Source organism: Cydia pomonella, chromosome 11 (genome assembly GCF_033807575.1).
Source record: "Cydia pomonella isolate Wapato2018A chromosome 11, ilCydPomo1, whole genome shotgun sequence".
NCBI classification, from domain to species: Eukaryota; Metazoa; Arthropoda; class Insecta; order Lepidoptera; family Tortricidae; genus Cydia; species Cydia pomonella.
The window spans coordinates 8,864,138-8,883,554 of NC_084713.1; the positions used below are offsets into that span (position 1 = coordinate 8,864,138).

General features: G+C 33.5%; 2 protein-coding genes and 1 long non-coding RNA gene across 3 annotated transcripts in view; 2 read left to right on the forward strand and 1 right to left on the reverse strand.

The window, feature by feature from the left end:
* LOC133522765 (organic cation transporter protein-like) overlaps window positions 1-19,417 on the forward strand; it is an 80,456-nt gene that overhangs the window by 22,395 nt on the left and 38,644 nt on the right. The window lies entirely within an intron of this gene.
* The window catches only part of LOC133522773 (uncharacterized), a 195,338-nt gene continuing 181,638 nt past the window's right edge, over window positions 5,718-19,417 (forward strand). The window contains exon 1 of the mRNA XM_061858224.1: window positions 5,718-5,917. The gene's annotated coding sequence lies outside the window, so the exon portion shown is untranslated. The remainder of the gene's footprint in view (window positions 5,918-19,417) is intronic.
* On the reverse strand, window positions 17,038-19,410 carry LOC133522783 (uncharacterized). The gene is made up of 2 exons (XR_009800123.1): window positions 19,064-19,410; window positions 17,038-17,531 (listed from the first exon to the last, which is right to left on the reverse strand). It is a non-coding gene; the product is annotated as an uncharacterized LOC133522783 (long non-coding RNA).

Below are 19,417 nucleotides of genomic sequence, written 5' to 3' on the forward strand. Positions count from 1 at the left end.
TAATAAAAGAATAAGAATAAGTATAATTTTGAATCGGTCACAAAAGTCCGATTTCTGGTCACTAGCATTAACAGGATAGGGGAATACCTCTTCTCCATACAAAACTAGTAGTCTTCATTTTCCTCCCTGGATGTCGACATTGTGGAAAATAGTTTTACACGATTTATTGTATGTACATATTAAGTTATTAACCATAGCTATGTCCCTTTGTTTGACTTCGCGAATAACGAATTTCATTCTAGTTTTAAGCTCCTAACTCTTAAATATAATAATTAACAAATCGGACGCATCACGTGGTTTTATCCCATTTCGTCTTAATGGTAGTATTAATGTCCCTTTAGGGGCTTTAAGTGTCAGAATGTCCATAGTTGGCCCATTAGTCACAATCTCCTACTGCCACTAAGTCCAAATGTATTAATGTGTAATTTTGTTATTAAGTCCAACTGTCATAATACTAAATTTAAAAATTTTAATTAATGAAATTTAGTTATAAGTTGTATAGGTATGTTATATGGATTCCTTTTTGTAATAAATGAATTTTATTTTATTTATTTTTTTATAATTCCTTACTGCCATAATGACCAGCAGTGGCGTAGCATGGGGGGGGCGGAGGGTGCGGTCCGCACCGGGCGGCACTTTGCCGGGGGCGGCGCTGAAAATTTTTTTTTTTTTAATATAAAAAAAAAGTTAATTTCTTCCAGTGTTTTTTTCGTCATTTTTTTTGTTACCAAATCCGGGTACCTATGCAGGTTCTATGCATGGGTGATGCAAGCACAAGGTTTCTCAATAACTATTATTTAGGAAACTTATTTCGTTTCAATGTTATTTTAAATAAATGTCTCCTTACGCATTCTTTGTACCTACTTCACCGTAATACGGCAATGACAGACCGTCGTTTCACATGACTTTGAGTAAAAAGCAAGATATAAAAACAAGCTTGCGAATTAGCGAATTGCTGCAGCTGCCCCAATTTTTCGATTTCGCGGCTTCTCGTATGAAACTAGGCAGTATATACTAATATAAAAATGTTAATTTCACTTTTCAATTCAATAAATTATTCAATAAAACTAATAAAAGTACTCTTTTTACACCATGCCCAAATTTTTTATAATGGATGACAAAAATAAGAGGGCGGCAAATTTGGGATCCGCACCGGGTGCGAGTGACCTATGCTACGCCACTGATGACCAGGTGTCATAATGTCTCGTGTCAAGAAGTTCGAATGTTATAATCCCCTAGTGACAGTTATGTGAGAGCAGGTCCAAATGCCAAAATGTCCAGATGTTAAAATGTCCACTTTTTAATCAAATAGTCCAACATATATGTTTATGAGAAAAATAGCGGTGCGATTAATTTGAATACGGAACAAATAAATTATTTTTATTCAATGTGTGGATAAGTACTATCAACTTGGATTTTTATGATTCTATCTTGTTGCCAATTAGTTATGTTAACAAAAAAGTTTTAAAACTTTATGACATCTGCACCCATGTGACGTGACGTACGCGTTTGCATCAAGTGTCATTATTTATGAGATTTTTGAGTTTTCAAAGCGTCCCGCTTGGCGCGCTGTTCAAAATCCCATACTAGTATTTTATGCAACAGTTTTATAAGAAGGGTCAAAAAAGGCGAGTGGCGTGAGTTACAGTGTGAGCCGGAGCCGAAGCCGTAGGCGAACATTGCAAAGGGATACGCCACGAGCATTTTTTGACCTACTTATACAACGTTGCATACAATATTTATCCTACGAGTCAACAAAAATAAATCTTAATTTAGGTAAACAAAGCAAAATTATATAGCCAAGACGCGCGAGCATACCTTGTTACGCGCCCGGCCCACCCCGGGCCGCGGCCGGCCGGTCAGCGACACCTTCTCATAACTCATGAGGCCCTGGTACTTGCTACTTTCTAAATAAAATTTTTGGACAGTTTTTTCTCAATTTTGGCCCCCGTAGCCTACGGAGACTAACAAGCAACGCTAAGCGGTCTTCGTAGTCTATGGGTGTTGCTATATTACGGGTGTCACATGCGTGTTTCTGACTTATGAAGTAATTATTTTTACTATGCAACCAAATGAATATTTTGTAAGTTGGCAGCAATGCACTTAGTTTAAAACTGTATTCGTTTTGGTTTTGTTAGGTTGGTAGCCATTAAACGCAGTAACGTTATAGCGATTAAAAGCACAAGAGCTTTTATGAGGAATAGACAATATAGACTTTTCTTGAAACCTTTTATGTATGTTCTTATATTCGTGTTAATGAATGCATAAATGACAGATAACAGTAGAGGAGTAGGAAAAAAAATAAACATAACGCAAACGCGAACGCTTGTCACGTTATCAAGTTAAATTTACACTAGGTGTTCTGGATATTTTGACATCATAACTATTTAACATAAGGAAAATATGACATGTTGAACATTGCGTTACCTAAACATTCTGACATTACAACATCCGGAATTGTTGACAAAATGGATTTTAGTCGAACTTCAAAATGACAAAGTTGTCTCAAGAGGTTTTTTTTGTTTTTTGCTCATTAATGTTGTTTAAAGTGTAACATTGATGGCATATTAAGCAGTGAACTAAGTGGAAGTGTGCAGCTAAAATCTTTAGTCAATACACGCCACCTGGCAAGCCATGCTGGTCATTTATAAAGTCCAGGGGCCTATTTCTCGTACGTTACAAGTCTTGTAATACAAGTGTGTATCTATGGTAACGCTTGTATTTCAATATTTTTTACAAGTTTCCGTTTCACGTAAATGTATAATTGTTACAAGAGCGGGGATAAAAGTGTTTTCACAAGTGTTGTTGTTTCACAAGTTGACAAACACTAGTAGATATTATATACTAAAATAGTAATTTCGTTTCTCAAAAGCTGTACTTTATACTTGTAGCTTGTGACTTATCACGAAATAATGAGGAGTCTCTATAAACTGCTAATATGCGTTTTTGGTAAAAATCGATTAATAAATAAATGAAGATATTGCATTGTTAAGATCTCAAACGTGTATGTTTTGAATGTACTTCGTTAAAATCAGTAATATTATTTAAATTTAGCTTTTATTCTCCAAAAAAAAAACAGTAAACTCATTCCTATGAAATTATTACAATTGGGAAAGAACCAGTAAATGACCAATAACATAAAAATTTTGTAACGAATTCACCCGTATTATAAAAAAAAAACTGACCCACCCTGAAGCTTGTAAACATTCATAGAGTGACTGACGAAACTGAGTTTGATTTTACACTTGTAATTGATAATTTTGAGAAACGCTTTTCATTACTACTTGTATTATTATACGCTTGTATATTCCGAAAACACAAGTCAGCCATTTTGTTGACGACGAGTTGATGAGATTGATTGTCACTTAAATTCAATAAAGTGTAAACAAACCTATTTTCTAACTTTAGACAGCCGCCTTGTAGCACTTGTAGTAATCATTCCTACGAGAAACAGAATTAAAACACACTTGTACAATGAAATTTTAAATATAAGCTTGTAGACTTGTGAACTTGTAACGTACGAGAAATAGGCCCCAGATATCATTGACTAAAAGCAACTACCTAACGTCATACTCGACAAGCACACTTTACTCATTGGCGAAATCATTATAAATTTGATGGAAGCTAATTAAAAAAAAAGAAAAATGGGTAATGTTACATCTGGACTTTTCAACATCAGGGATTTATTATATTAAACAATGGAGATTTGACACCTAGCTTTTCTGACGGTTTGACATATAAGCCTGCTAAAGGAAATTAAACTGAAAATTGTCAAGTTATTCCCCCATCTCCCCTATCCGTATTCAATCTGGCCACTCGGTGCTTAACCCATTAAGCAAATAATGATTATGCACAAGATTGTATTTGATCAGATGAAGTTGTATACTTAGTCAGCTCATAAGTTCTGTCACAAAGAAACAGAATCCTTATTATTTATTCATAACGTTTAAAAACGTATTTAATGGTTAATAATTTACAATATAATTTAACGGAATTTTGCTGCCGCAGCTTTTCATAATTCTAGGTAATATTTGGCAAAAGTCATTAAAACACGTCAAATAATACGTTACTTGTTTAGGTGATTATGATTTCTATTATATATTTTTCTCTTTATCATGCTTAAATCTTGTATAACGCAAATATTTTACGAAATCTACTTGGGAGTCAAATCTAAGCGTGTTATTGAAAAGTACCCTAAGTTTGAAGGGTATTATCTAAAGTAAAGACTTGTCCGAAAACTAAATTCTGGTACAGACTTGTCAGACAAATAAAATAGTTTCATACAAATGAACAATTGTAACTATTTTATTCATATAAGTATCGCCATACAGCGGGGAAATACGGCCAGCCTTCTAGGCACCTTGCCCATTGACGGCGATTTGGGCCAAATTTTTTATCTTTAGTTTAAGTTGTTAGTAAGTTTTATTATGTATGTTTATTTCTTTGTTTTTATTCATGTGACACTGAATTTTACTTCGTTTTGTAAGTGTAATTTTTCATAACCCAGCCGTGTATTCACGTCTAACGACAATAAATTTAAAACAAATTATATAAGTTTCGATAAGTACATAACAAGTTTTCAAATCATGGCTACATTCTATTATTAAAAGCATCATTTTTTATCAGTCTAAACCTTGTGACAGAACTTATGACTTGACTAATTATATGCCACTTTGCGATTAATTAATCACTCAATTTAAATATTCATGGATATCTCTTTCACTCAGATCGAAGTCACCTAATTCGTAACGAGGGCGCCTAATTTTTAAATCTGTGAAGGTTGTTGAAATTGCATGAAGCTTGCCTTGATTAGCAAATCAAGCGAATATAGTTGACAAAAAGCCGATTTAAATCAATTTGATATTTGTTTTATCTACCCGCTAACACTATAACGAAAAAAAAAAATACCATCCTAATTCGATATACCTAGTTAACTTAATACATCAATAAGATTATGTTTTGTCAGACGCACGCCATTCTTGATACAAGCGCAAAAATGTATCTCTTATGTTTCCGAAACATATGATAGGTACCGTACATAATTGTGCCTACTTTGCTTCAAAATTGAATTTAAATAAAATTATTGTATTGTGATAGGTATGTTGATAAAAACTGTTGGAACACATTTACCTAGTAAGTAACTACATTTTACGTTACATGGAGCCTATTAGAGACTAGAGACGTTTTCTGACTAGAGAAATCAAGTTATTCTTAACTGTAGATTTTGAACTGTAAAACGTTAACATCTATTGTTAAGATTTTGAAATAATTACTAACACAAATAACCTAGGTAGGTACCTACTTGTACTTAGATCCAACAGTTTAAAGTATAAAGTACAGTGTAAAGTTATACATTAAAGCATTTTATCTACACACATATCATAAACCCTCTATAATGCCTTCAAAATCCGTAAATAATGGCCAACATTACGATAAACTGTTTTGTTACAACAAATTTCTTATCTGTGATAATGTAGTTATAGCTTCATAACTATATCAAAATCGATTTGGTTATGAATTCAAATTTGGAACATCTCTGAAAAAAACCAATTCGGTTTGACCTCTATTCTAATATCAGTCGAGATGCCTTTTTGTTCGCAATGAAATGTCAATCTCGCATGTTAGTTTGTATCGAATGATACGGAAAAAGGCCCCTGACTCTAGTTTGTCTCTGAATTTAAAAAAAAAACTACATGCGTGAAAAAAGTTTTCATTTACCGCTATTTGACGTACAGTTTATTTTTTAATTAGTTTTAAGTATAAAATGAATATGTTTTGTTGTTTTGAAGGTAACTATAGCAAAAATTTCGTGTAAAATAAGCAATAAAAATATTTCGTTGACGCCACCACATATCCGCGAGTTCCGCCAAGAGAGCAACGATTTGGCAACGATGCCCTAACGGAGGCTGTAATTTGGGTTAGTGATTATTTCATAGAAAGTTTATAATATGTGTGTGGATAAAATAGTGTATGTAACTGTACATAATTAGACATTAAAACACTCGTGTGATTTTTTCACTTCATTCGTTTCTTAAACCCACACTCGTGTATTTTAATGCCTTTTATTATGTAGCGGATCATAAACTAAATGATAGATATACCTTGAGTTACAGATGTAGTGCATAATTCTTTTTCATCGGATTTTACGGAAACGTACGAACGTGGCGTGTTATTTCAGTCAGTCTCGGTACAAAAAGTACTGAAGTTGACTGAAGTAGCATGACAAATAGGACCATTTCTGAAAAAATACGACGGAAAACAATTATGGACTACATCTGTACACATACAGTACGTGTCATCAAACGGAAAGCTATTAAATGTAGTTACGAATCATTATGACATTATTCACAAACATAATGAGTAGTTTAAGGGCTTTATAAAAAGGAATAAGACCTTTAAAAAATACGTGTGGGTTCAATTTTATAGGTCAATTAAAAACTTAATGTTAAATTAGTATATAATATTAGAAAAACCATTTATTCAGCTAAACGTTACAGTAAACATTTTGGATACCTGTGCCTAAGCCCCTCGGCAACCCGGGTCACGGCTCGGCGGCATGGGTCGAATTTTTAAAAGCTTTTATTTAACTTGCCCTGTTAGTATGTATGTATGTTAATTAGTATCTTGCAAGTTAAAAAGACCTTTAAAAAATACGTGTGGGTTCAATTTTATAGGTCAATTAAAAACTTAATGTTAAATTAGTATATAATATTAGAAAAACCATTTATTCAGCTAAACGTTACAGTAAACATTTTGGATACCTGTGCCTAAGCCCCTCGGCAACCCGGGTCACGGCTCGGCGGCATGGGTCGAATTTTTAAAAGCTTTTATTTAACTTGCCCTGTTAGTATGTATGTATGTTAATTAGTATCTTGCAAGTTAAATTTGACCCACTTCTCAGTTTCTGATGAAGCTGAAAAATTGCATACATATGTAAGTCGGGTGACAATGCAATATAATGGTACCATCGAGCTGATCTGATGATGGAGACAGGAGGTGGCTATAGGAACTCTTTGATAAAACAACGCAACCTAATTGTGTTTAGGGTTTTTAGAATTGTCTCGATGAGTAAGGTTTAGTTGCCTGTGGGAAGAAAAGTACAGTCAGCGATAAAAGCTTATACCAACCATACATGTAGTATATATTTTAATCTCCTTTCATTGCTTACCCCACACGTGTATGTGAAATACATAGTTAGGGTGCAATGTGCAGTATTCACCAGTTTCACAACGAGGTGACAATCATTTTGGTGACGTCATTTCGCTGTAGTAGATGGGAGGCGCCGCTGTCTCCCCGCAGTTTTGGAGATTTAATAGTTTTAATACCCTAAGTACGATGCCCGACAACATACTAATAGGTTTTCGCATCTGAACTATGTTCCCATCAGAATACTATGGCCTAGTTGGCCAGCCGGTTATTCATTCCTGTGATGAGCCCGGATATTTTCTGAGTTGAGAATGTTATCTATATATTTTAATATTTATCAATTATATGTATTATGTGGTTATAATGTACTCACAATACAAGCCTTTATTATGGCACTAGGTCAATTTGTGTAAATTGACCTGAAAATATTTATTTCTTTTATTCCCTTAACTAGAACGCCGTGGAGTTATCTATTTAGAAAGCCGAGATTTGGGACTTCTCGATTTACAATTTCGTATCTTTAAGACGATATTGACTGCGCAAATGTTTAAATGTTAGGCAGGTACATACTTGTATGTAAAAGTATACACTAACAAAATTATTAAATTAGTTCCACGTAGGGATCATCAAACCGCGCGTATTTAGAAAGCCGGTTTTTCGGTTTTTGTATAATTTTTGTAGCTAGTTACTTGTATTAAAGTATAGACTAACAAAATGAGTATGTAGGTACACGCAACCACGCAGATACGGTTGATAGATGTAGCACGCCTTCTGGTTACATCGTTAAGATAGATCAACAAGAAGATACTTGGACAAATCAACAACAATTCACTATTTTTTAGTCATAACATTACGGAATAAATTTGTCTTTGGTTATAGCAGTATCAGCAGTAAGTATATGATAATCTACTCGGGGAAATATTTTCCGTGAATTCTCCACCGGGGGATTTCCCTGCGACTTACAAGGCTTTGAATAAGTTATTTTACCGGGAATAAAAGTTGAATATAAAAATCATTTGAATTATAAAAAAACTGTTATCTCATTGGAATCTATCATAATATAAGTATTAACCTACTTTAAGCGACGGCAGGTACTACCTACCTATAGGTACACATACATACTGCTCGCAGGTCTACCGATTTCACCACAATTTTATAAATCCAGCATTTTTTTGCAGATTGGGTAATCAAATTGACATTTAGTATCTCTGAACATAAAAACGGAGATTAGTTATAAATTATAAAATATTATGTAATGATACATTTAACTCAATTATTACAGAGGTATGCAAATAAAAAAGACTTTGTGCTCAGTCTACAGCCACAACAACTTAATTTGCCAAGTAATTAAACACCTTGTGGGCGATTGATTGCTGCAAGATTGTAAATTTACAGATAAGACATATATTAAAATAGGAATTTAAACGTAAACAGGGTCTGGCCAAGTGTTTACCCGTAGAAAACAAAACGTCGTTATTTTTTTATAATAATAATTTATTATGTATAAAATGGAAATGATCACGTGACTTATTGTCCGCATCTGTCATTCTGACACATTTTTCATTCGATTGTCAACAGACAATTTGTGATGTTGGTTACGGCCCCAGATATTTGCACTTTAATTAAACGAGAATTATACACAAACATGAGCATGGCGTTCTCATTACACACACGTCAGACTAGAGCTACTACGTCACCCTCCTTGTTATGCTACTGGCGTTACCAGTGTTACCTAATTACCTAATACATACAGTAAATAAGCATTCCAACTTTAGCCGTGGCCATGGTACTTAAGAAAAACTGTTAAGAAGAAGCATGCTAAGAAATACAGAAAAACATGCTTATTGTATTTAGGCAATACTAATTCATCTGATAAGATCGCTCGCACCAATCAAAAGTCTACTTATTTGTGAGCCAGTTTGACTTTAGGTACCTACCTATACTATTTAATACCAAAACGGTGTAGAACAGTGGTTCTTTTACTTTCAGTGATAATAAGGTACTACCAACGGTGACGAATAAAAGGAAGGCCAATTCTAATTTAACCACCTTACACAAATCGATTTAGCCCCACAGTAAGCTCAATATGGCTTGTGTCGTGGGCACTAGATAACGGTATATATAAGAGATATATGTAGGTATAGATAAATACTTAAATACGGGTACATAGAAAACATCCATAACTCGAGAACTTCTGAGATGAACACACAAATAAATGCCCAAGATTGGTTACGGTTTTCGTCTTGTTTTAATACAATCTTGAAGATTGCTCACGCTAATTGGTGCATGCGAAATGCAATGACATGCACCAATCACCGAGATTAAGACCATATCAAAACAATATCAAAAAATTAAAAGAATCTTAAATCAGAATCGGCGTCTTGGTCTGTTTATTTTATAAACTCGCGTACCATTTCAGGTAACAGGAACATTTTTGTAGCAATATCAGTAGGGCGTCCAAGCTAACTTTTCATGAAATTTGTACGAGTGAGATATTGACAAAATGTGAGAATGTCATCATAAATGTTTTCATGAAAATATGACGTCTATAAAGACTACGCCACACTCTGTTATATCTTAGTCGGTGTGGAGTTAGAGCAGGACACTGCCCTATATTGAACCTGAGACTACGGACTAAGTGCAGGCTGCAGTGCTACTGTAGAAGTGACAATCTGTAAGCTTTACGTCAATTAGTTCTTGGTTATGCTTATGACATCCTCCCATTTATAAATAATTAGAATCCACGCATTATCAATAATATTATGGTGGAGTACTGACTACGATTAATAAGTACGTTATACACCTTCTGTTCCATTACTTACTTACTTCAAGCATTAACGTCAACCAACAGCAGTAATTGTTATAATACATTATCAAGTATTACCAACCCAGTGTCGCGAAAATAAAATATACTGTCCATAAGTATTTACAACTACAATCTCCGTATACAATTACTATTTTTATGCCAATATTAGTATCTTCCAACATGTGATTGAACGCATAACAATGTGTTCGTCATGATGATCGTTTTTATGGTGTATATTTTTTAAATTATTTGCTTAGTTTTATAATATGTCATTTATTATAATAAAGAGGTTTCCTGAATTTGGTTACAGTGACTCTCTTTTATCAAACCACATCCTCCGTAATTATAACAATTAATCAACCAAATTTTAATACTGTTTGCCGTTCACCAAAAAAAAAGCAAAGTAAAGTTAAACCCATAAATAAAGGCAAACAACAGATTTTATTTCTAAGAAGCGATAAACGATATATTCCAAATAACCTTTGAGTACTTACCGGAAACGGTTCCCAATGTAATCAAGAATAATATGTAGTAAGCTAATCAATAGTGAGTACTAATACATACAAGACCTGTCAAAAACAAAACTGAATTAAAAAACAGGCCAAGTGCGTGTTCGGCCTGCATAGTTCCACTGTTCCCCTATGCCTTCTGGGTTCTGTACCTACATTCGATGTTTTAAAAAAACCATACCAGCGAAAGGGCGTATCTTCCCAGTTCTACATCCTGTAAAAACTTGCGTATTCATATTAATATTCATTAATGGGTCAACCGATCTTATTTAAAATAATTTTCGCGGAAAGTATTTATCAAGCTTTTCTTTCGTTACTTTTGTTTGCCCGGTTCTAAAGTTAGAGGGTCACATGCACATTAAGTATTTTGAACTTTCGAATACTTTCTTAAAACATTTTGAAAGACCTATCAAATGACGTGCTATGCGTTGATTTTAACTATTTTTTACCTACGTGTCTGTATACGCTCCTGAGAGCGCTTTTTTTTTAAACCTCTTATGTAACTATAGCGGCTAGCCATATGATAAAATAAATAAGTAGCGGCTCACAATATACACCTGTCTACAATTCTTTTCGTTGTCTTACTTGTCTTATTTCTGAGCACTCTGTCACGCTTGTAATTTTGTCTTTAATCAAATAAATAAAAAAAAGTCGAGTGTTATTGCATGTCTTTCTGCCAGTAGATTCTATTTAAGATGAGAAAAATTAAAACCTAAATTTGACCCCATACAAAAAGCTACACCCAGTCCCATTCTTTTTTGGGAACAATAAACAAGACAACAAAAAAAAAATTGACCCATCTATGTTCCAAATTTCAGTCATATACCTTATAGTTATTCAGAAAAATGGCTGATGTGACGTACGGACACACGGACGGACGATACAGGAACAGAACAGACAAATAATATTTCTTAAGGTTTTTTTTTATAATTTGTAAAGATTTATTATGATTAAGAAGAGAGAAAAAATAGAGTAATAGTTTTAGAACCGTACAACCTGGAATAAGCATATTTCGTGTAGGTAAATTTTTGAGCTTAACCAAGACAGAGAAGTAATTTATCTGCCGGCCTAGCCAAGGTGACAATCGCTATCGCTACAACGAAACGCTTTGTGTCTCTCCATCACTCTTCCATATTAGTGCGAAAGTGATAGTTGCGTTTCGATCGCTATGGAGCGTAAGCGATTTCCATGTTGGCTACGCGGCCTGTACACCTGGCGGAAAACAACTAAAACGCTTCTTGCTATGCGACGAGTAGAGGTAAGTAGCAAGTTGGAGAAAAAGGCCAAAAAGAACAAAGTGAATAGAACTCACCGATTTTCAGAAGATATTACCTATTATTATTATTATAATCCCGTCGAGTTGAAGCAGTCGCCGTGGCCCAAAACGGTCAGGAGTATATATACACCGTGTTTTTTTTTTATTTCCGTTAATTTCAAGGGTGCATTCCTGAGCTTAAATTAAGTAACTTTCTCAAAGATACCGGTATTCTGAGGCATTTACGAGCGTATTCACTTGCCTTAGGGCCTGTTTACTTATTGATTAGTGTTTAGTACGAGTGTATACATTAACTACTAAACTTAAGTACTATCTCGGACGATTGATGTTGAAAATGACATTGATATGTCTCAGTTTTCAATTGTTTGGTTGAATTAAATGTAATGCCCATGTTATAACAACGCTATATTACATTTAATTACTTTTTATAACAATATACTCTATAGATATATTTAATTTAATTATGCCATTTATTTTTCTTAAAGGTACTTACCCATACCCCGGAGTTAACGGAATACAATAAAAACACGGTATATTGTTACTATGCCGCTATAGGAGGCAAGAGGAATAGTCCGATTTGTATATACTTCCTATCCAAAACAATTCCTATCTAAGTAAATTCGCACATTAATGATTTATAGGAATTTGTAAGCGTATGGGACGTTCTCTAATACGTACTATCGCACTCGGATGCACTAACGCTTGACACGCAAACCGACAACACTGATGATAACGTAAATTAAATTTTAATTTCATTGGTTGTGTACTTATGTAATTTACGCACTCGGATAAGCATAGTTGTTATTTATTAAATTTGGACTTTGGAGTACCTGATCGAAAGAAATATTTGAAAGCTCCTTGCGTTTTGTAATAGCAACATGTTTTTTTCCAATTCATTTATTTACATTTTGTGTAGGCAACAAGGCACCTTTACATTCATAATTATTGCTACATATTTTAATATCGGCCAATGCAATTAGCGTGTATACTGTATCCAACCTTCTACAGAAAATACAATTCGAAATTCATTTTAGTTCACATATGAAGGGCTTAGTAGGTACCAGATCTACAGTTACGTATCTAATCTACGCCTGATAATCTATAATTAGGAAGTTTAAATGAAGGCAGTTCGAAAAACTATATTTCGATTTACTTTATGTTGTACAGTGATTGTACACCCAGCAAAAAATTGCATGGCCACATTGTAAATGAATTCATTCATTATGTATCCATGTAATTTTGAAGCTCGCTGTTGAATTTTTTGGACTCTTATTGAATAAATTCGCCAAATGTTCTAGTCTACCTAATTATTGTTTAGTTTTATCTTTTAATTATTAGTTTATACTTATTAGTCTTATTATAAATTTGTTTATACCAGTAAGGAAAAAATATTGGGCCCTGAAGGAAAAGTGGCTTAAGCCCTTAAATTAGCTCATTTTACTTAAAGGAAACTTTTTTTTTAAGAAACAAAATTGCATAATTTTTTTATAATATGCTTGTCTCGTCTGGAAATCGAACCGACTAAAAATTCCAAAGAATAATCGATATCGATAGTTTTAATTCTAAGTTTCTCCTTGAAATATTAGGCCTTATATACATTCGTCTGTAGTATAAAATATCCATAAAATCTAATATTTAGTACAATATATTAATTTTACACAAGCAAATTGTGAAAAATCTTTGAATGCAGTTTTGATTCTTTTTAAAAATAAAAGAATGTTTTCTTTATGTAGAATGAGCTATCTTAAGATTTTAAGGCACTTTCCCTCCAGGGCCTATAATTTTTTTATAGCCTGTATAAATACACGTGTGTTTTGATTAATTCATCTTCGCAGAGCCGAAAGTGCAAAAGCTAGAAAGTTGAAATTTGCACATCCGGTTTCATCTAAATCGTGTACAAGAAATAAGAAGCGATTTTGAGAAATTTGAGAAACACTAAATTAACATTCTGTATAGTAACTTCTTAAAAACACAAATCAAAATATTTGTTAATAATAATTTGAATTCTTCCCAAAGTTGCGTAATTCCGTATAACATCAGCGAGTGAGTGACTCAGTGCCGAAATTAAGGTTTTTTTATATCAATAAATTCTAAAAGTGTAAGAGCTATGCATAAATGCTGTTTCCTCCAAAGCATGTAGCATAACTTCGCATCGGTACAACATGAAAGTACAATACACCATTAAAATATAAATAGTTTTGCATTACATTATGCATTACCTAGTGCAAAGAATAATTTGTCTAAACGTTGGTCGGCTACTACGTCTTTGTCACAATTTTAGTCTGAATATGACTTATCTCAAATACCTATTATTATTTAATCGCCCGAAGATACTAGCGCCACTTTTGAGACGTTATGATTAAGCACAGATTATGTGACAACTTAATCTTTAGTGTGTGTTAACTTGTGTCAAAGCAGAAAAATAAATGGAAGTGCATCTTTAAAGTTTTAAGCTACCTATGAGGAGTACCATGCATGCGATATATTTTCGTACTCTTAATCCATTCAGCTTCAGCGCTAATCACGACACGTTGTTGTTTTGCCTCTGCCTCTACGAAGCATTTTCGCTACATACTGGGAAACCCATGTTAACGGCTACGACGTAGCACTACGACCGTAGCTCAGCGATGAATGTGTTAAAACGTCAATTCCTGGATTGGTTTATTCTATCATTCAAATTTTATTTCCAAGGTTATTAGGTTATAGGTATATCATATAGCTCACAATCAACAGAAAAAAGCGGCCAAGTGCGAGTCGGACTCGCGCATGAAGGGTTCCTTACCATTTAAGACGTATTAAAAAAAAATCTACTTGCTAGATCTTGTTCAACGTTTTACCACTTTGGACACACATTTTACCACTTTGGAAGTGTCTCTCGCGCAAACTGTTCAGTTTAGAAAAAAATGATATTAGGAACCTAAATATCATTTTTGAAGACCTATCCATAGATACCCCACACGTATGGGTTTGATGAAAAAAGATTTTTTGAGTTTCAGTTCTAAGTATGGGGAACCCCCAAAATTTATTGTTTTTTTTTTTCTATTTTTGTGTGAACATCTTAATGCGGTTCATAGAATACATCCACTTACTAAGTTTGAACAGTATAGCTCTTATAGTTTCGGAAAAAAGTGGCTGCGACATAATCGGACAGACAGACGGATATGACGAATCTATAAGGGTTCCGTTTTTTGCCATTTGGCTACGGAAACCTGAAAACAGACCAGTAAAATGACACAAATGTTATATTTCAAAAATCCACCCAACAATTTCACTTAGGCCAGGCCACTTAGATAGTAACTTAACTATGTAAATAAGTTTGTCTTTGTTTTGAAAATCAATCAATGCGTCGTATTTAATTGACAATGTCAAATCCATTGGCATTTCGCCTATTGTTCCGTAGAAAATCACAACATTTTTTAAAGTCATATTCAATTTATATTAATATATTATTATATAATTTATTATAATTTAATAAGCAGGCAGGCAGTTTGACAACTGATATGACCTGTATCCAATATTCATAAAGATAGTTATCATGAACGAGTAGTAGATATAATGTGCTTATCTAATTTATTTTTAAACTGGTTCACATTTTGCGCTGAAACCACATCTTCTGGGAGTTTGTTCCAAACCCTCACCACTCGATTGCTGAAAAAGTGTTTGCATGGGTTACTGTGAGCCCTATGCCTTTCCAGCATATTGCAGTGTTCTGGCAGCAAAATACTTCCAAATCATATGTAAAATTTCAGGTTTTATTAAAATGAAATGTTGTCAATTCAATTTGCCTGTAAGAATATTATAGCAATTTCTATGATAGGCATACTTACCTACTGTTTACTGTTGCTATTGCTGTTACTTGTTGCAAAGTAAATCTAAGATACCATTTATAAGTGGTTAATTTTGACAGCATGTCGTTTTAAAATAAGAGCATAACTTCGATTTGTTTGATAAAGTGAAGAAATTAAATAAATATATTTTGTTTAATTCAGATTTTAGGCTTTATACGTTCCATTTCGCACGTGCAAAAGTAACTATTTTGATGTGATTTCGAAGGATATAACAAAGTCATCTGCGAAATGGAGGACTGGAGGATCCGGAAAAACGCCGAGATCGAAGAGTTGGTGGCTGAGCCCAATATCATAGGCGTAACTAAATCCCACAGACTTCGCTGGCTCGGTCACCTACTCAGAATGGGGAAGGATCGCGTAGTCAAGGAAGCGTACTTGGGGCGACCAATCGGCCGTCGTCCGATCGGGCGCCCCAGGTACCGCTGGTGTGATGTAGTGGAGGCGGACCTGCGTCGGCTGAATGCCAATTCATGGCAGGAAACCGCGCTGGATCGGGACAGGTGGCGTTCTCTCGTTTCGGAGGCCAAGATTCTTTTTGGATCGCTGAGCCAAAGCAGTTAGTTAGTTAGTTAGTTTTTATCTGCGAAATGGGGTTCCTTATTTATATCTAGTTATGTGTTTTCAAATGCAAACGTATAAATTAAGGTAAAATATTAGATTAAACAATAAATATTTCAAGGAATTAGTAAAGTTAGAGGGTAATAAATCTTGTATATAATGTCTACATTTCGTTTGTTTGCCAGTAGTCGAAAATTAATCAATCACAATTCAAACCATCGCAATTTTGTAAAAAAATAAAAACATTCACACACACAAACACAACACACAGGAAGTTGTTGTAATAAAGTTTGAATCTATTATTAAAATTTCCTTAAATTAATTTATTTTGGCTGACAGAAAAACATTAAAAAAATGGCGGCAAACAGTTTTTGTTTATGTTTTAATGATATCAAAACCTGCCAGATACAAACAGTACAACCAAAGATTTTTAATACAACTTTACTCCTATAAAATACGAAAGAACTTTTTCCCCGACCTAATGTTTCTGCATGGATTAAAAAATATAAAAAAAAATACTCTTGTTTTAAAACTTGGCAGAAATTTTTTTAGGCTTTTTTTGTCCAAATTGTTGAGTCTTGTAATGTATTAAAATATTCGTTAGCTAAAAAACATTTGCGTGAGGATATTTCAGTCCGAAACAATAAGCTTTTTGTACATTTAAGCAAAGAGAAAATCTAATTTAGTCATGTTTTTTCAGCTATTTATTTACATCCATTAAAGCCGCAAGCAGCAAGTACCAATGTATTTTTTAATGTGGTAATAAAATAAAATAAAATAAATACAAAGAATTGTTGATTATAATATTTATAATTCTACTAATTTTAACAATAAATATTACTATCTCTAAATTATGTTCTATGTTTTTGTGTTTTTATAAATATTAACCTAACCTAACCTGAACCTGATCGCATAACGTACGGATTATGAAAGTATGGATAATGCCCATAATCATAGGTGGGTCTGGCATGATCCTCCTCGACATCCACTGGCATGTCTACAGAGGAATTTTTTACAAAATCTGTTACCCCATCAAACGTAGCGTGGAACAAATCGGAGAGAGTATACTTGCCAAGACTTTTTAACAGTTTTACTTTAAGATCATTAAAAATCGATTTTAAATACGTTAATCCTTGCAGCGCGAGTTCTTCTATCGCCTCTCTTAACTGATATCTAAAAGCGTAAGCAAGTGATCCCAGTTGCTCTAAATCTTTTGTATGGAGGTCCTCTGCCGCCTCGCCGATGGTGTCTTTATAGTCATCAGAGTCCTGAATCCTCAGGAATCTACTGACAACCGAGGTGACCGGGCCCGGTTTTGAAGTAGACGCAGCGTAGCACTGGAAAACTACGCTTGTTATAGTGACTGTGAGAAGGATTAGCCGGTACATCTGAAAGTGATAAACTAAATGAACAAGAGATATATGTGACACCGTAAGATTGTGCACCCGTTACACACTTTATAATTTTTCATATCTCATGCTCAGAAAGAGCATTGATGTTCTAAAAAGTATGCAGAAAGTGATACGTTTTTGCACTAGAGCATTTTACTTTCAAAATACGTTTATTTTTTACGATAAGCAATTGAAATTTGGGTATAAATAGATTTGTTGTACAATTTCCATTTTGATATTTAACTCCCCATTCCATAAATAACGATACTTTTACCTAAATGTTTAATTGAAAGTACCCTCAAGAAATGCTATAAAAACTTGCTATAATACTATAAAATACTTAGTCGTGTTTAAAAAAAAACACATGTATCTTCGTCATGTACTTTCCTCGTATTCGAAATGAAAAGTACTTACGAGTGTTTAACTCGGGTGAAAGGCGTAACTTCATCCCTTGGTTAACATTCTACTATAACTAGCGAGATTGTAAACTGACGAGTGTTTACAATTTTACGGTGACATATACTATATACCTACAATACTAAGACATGGCTTAGGAAAATATAAAATATATATGTAGGTATAATAAGGAAAACAATGAAAATAATGGGTTTATAAAGCCTCCATGTCTAGTCGGTTTGTAAAAAGTTAAAGTCTATATTATGTAAATTTAACAACTTAAAAGCTATAGTGAATTAAGCCGGTTTTATTTACGCTATACCACGCGTTAGCCGTTTCTGTGACAAGTTTGAAGTTATGGACTAGTGGGATACGGTCGCACATTTAAGACCTAACTTTATAAGATCCTTAACTTACAACGTAGACTTGTAAAGGTAATAGTTAAGTAAGAAAACTAAAGAAAAAGGTAAGTAAAAAATTGTAGTGTTTGTTACCTTTTCTTTTTTAAAAGCTGGAATAGTTCACGTGTCCTTAATTTAAGACCTCGTTTTATTTTAATACTTTATAATTTAAAAACTTGTAAGTACGTAAGTAAGTAAACACTTTATTGTGCGAGAAAAAGAAATATTGATCACATCAAATGGAACGCAAATCGCATTCTAAGATAAACTACACGAAAAAGATATATCGAGCTAAAAACCGAAGCCCGAAGAACAAGGCAGTATCTAATTCCACGTAATATAAAAAAAATTCTCAACAAAAAAAATAATTACGAAACAAATTAGAAATTTGTTTATTAAACAGTTACGCTAATGCAAGTTATTTATATTTAGTATAATTACTAGTATGCACTCAGAAGCAATTAAGATGTTTCACTTGGTAAGGAAGGTGACCCGTTTCCATGGTGCTTGGGTATATTAATTAGGTTAGATAGTATATGTAAGAATAAAAGTATAAATTGGGTGTATTTCATTCGCCAACAAACAGTTTCGCAGTTTGGCGAAGTTTTGTAATAGTTATAAGTGATTTTTGTTTATTAGCAAAAATAAAAAATAAAAAAAATCTGATTTAACACTTCAAGATCATTGTTTACAATGTAATAAGAGCGAAATAATAAAAATATATATACTTACATTTGTTTCGTATTTGAGTTTGTATGTTTAACTTAATTATCTCTTCTGGCGCACAAATAGCACTGGTGGGTCAAAAACGGAATGGTGGTGTTTTATACAATTTAGTGTACATTATTAAGCTGTCCACATTATCGTAATGAGTATATGTATGAATCATCCAAAAGCATTACATTTCATGACTAATTAATAATTTTGAGTACCTATTCATCAGTTGATGAACCATTTACGTACTACTGAACTTATATAACGAATGTGTACATTTAATGAAAGCTTGAGTATTTAATAATTAATTAGAGCGTCATTAATAGACATTTTGTAATTGGTATGAACGTACATATCTAAAAGGAAATCGAT